The sequence below is a fragment of the Notamacropus eugenii genome, chromosome 1 (genome assembly GCF_028372415.1).
Source record: "Notamacropus eugenii isolate mMacEug1 chromosome 1, mMacEug1.pri_v2, whole genome shotgun sequence".
NCBI lineage: Eukaryota > Metazoa > Chordata > Mammalia > Diprotodontia > Macropodidae > Notamacropus > Notamacropus eugenii.
Genome location: NC_092872.1, coordinates 694,727,837 through 694,729,855, shown reverse-complemented (window position 1 = coordinate 694,729,855; position 2,019 = coordinate 694,727,837).

Genomic DNA, 2,019 nt, shown 5'->3' with positions numbered 1-2,019 from the left:
ATCATTTTGTCACAATTTCCCAGTATATTTCCCCATCATCATTGGATCCTCTCTTACAACAAAGAGAAACAGCTAAGTAAAACAAAACAAAACAAAACCCAACAAAATATTCACATCTGGTAATTTATACAATATAACGTACCATCTCACCTTACTGTATTTCCCACTCTGCCATCTAGATAGTTCATTATTTTTACCATTAGAGGAAGGGTATAAACATTTGTACAGAGCCTACTATGTGCCAACCACTTTGCCATTTTTTTTTTTTTACAAACATTATCTATTTGATTTTATGGAGACAAGATTATTCACTGCAATTAATCTGAGTGCAAATGCCTTTTAGTGTTCTGTTTATATTGTTGATGTCCTATATATTGTTCCACTGGTTCTTCTTCACCCTGTATCAGTTCATGCAAGTCATCCCATGTTTCTCTGAACTTTCATATTCTTGATTTTATAAAGCACAATAGGTTTTCATTACACTCATATACTACCATTTGTTCAGCCATTTGGGAATCCTTACCCCTGATAATTTTTTTGGTAGATCTACAAGATGATAACTGCACTATTAGTGTTTGTTGATTAAGAAAACAGGGAAGGACAAAAGATCCTCTATATGTGTAATGCTTTTAAATGAATTCATATTTTATTAATCATAACATTATCTAAATACATTTGAATAACAGTAATACATGCATATCCATTAGAGCTAAAGATAAAAATTACAGTGCTTGGGGTGCATATTTGGGATGCATCTTTTTGGACCCCTTATATTAACTCTTGTATTACATGATGAGAGGGGGTTGCCTGGTCTTACCTGTCCCCCTGCCCCAATCTGTGGTCTTCCTGAGTATGACCCCACTGGTTGGGAATAGCTGTGTGATGCACAATGAACTTATATTCTAAGAGCCCTCTAATATTAACATTCTGGGATTTTTAATGAATCATATTTTTATTTTATACTTGGGCTTACTATTAAAAAATAATAATTTATATGGCACCTTAAGGTTTGCAAAGTGCTTTAGATATATTTCAACATTTCTCACAACAACCCTGTAAGATATCACACCAGTCCTTCAATGTAGATAGTGCAAGTATGATAATTCCTGTTTTATAGACATGGGAACTGGGGCCCAGAGAGGTAAGGAAACTTGTCCAGGGTCACACAGCCAGGAAGTATCTGTGGTGGGACCAATAGAACTTTTATTTCTGTAGTGTTTCCCATAATGTCTCCTCTCTGTGGTTTCCAGGACTCCTTCCAAGGGGTTTTTGCTTCTAAGAATCTTGTAAATGCAATTGGTGTTGATTCACTGCCAAATTGACCTTATCCTTGTTCCTTACACATGACATACCTTTCCCACCTCCATGCTTTTGTTTACTGGTTATCCCTGTACCCCCTCCACCTCACAGAATCTTTGTCTTCCTTCATGACTCAGCTCAAGCACCGCTTTTTATATGAAGCCTTTCTTGATGCTCCCCTCCTTCCTCACCACTTCTAGTAATCTCCCTCTTAAATTGCTTTAAATTTAACTATTTTATATTTAGTCTCTTTATGTTTATACTATATGTACTTACTGTCTCCCCCATTAGAACATAAACTCAAATGGGGCTTGTTATATTCATTGTGTTTGTATCCCCAGAATTCTGACACACACGGAAGGTGCTTAATAAGTGCATGCTTGTTGGTTGATAGAAAAAATATTATAAAATGAGTTTTTACTGCTTGCTATGGAATAGATACAGGATGTCCCAAAAGTCTAAGTGTTGCCTTAAGCTTACAATACACAGCTGCACTTAGACTTTTGGGACACCCTGTTTATGTTATATTCACCTTTCTACATAGATCTGTTAATAAATGGGCCTTGTTAGGATCTCCTAAGTTTCATGCTGTCTCTGCTACATTGTCCTGCCTTCCAGGGACCTGTATGTACAAATAGTAGGTCCAAAGGAGAAGACCTCATGAACTAGGACTTGAAAGATGGGTAAGATGTGGAGAGGTTGGAGAGAATGGGAAGGCCA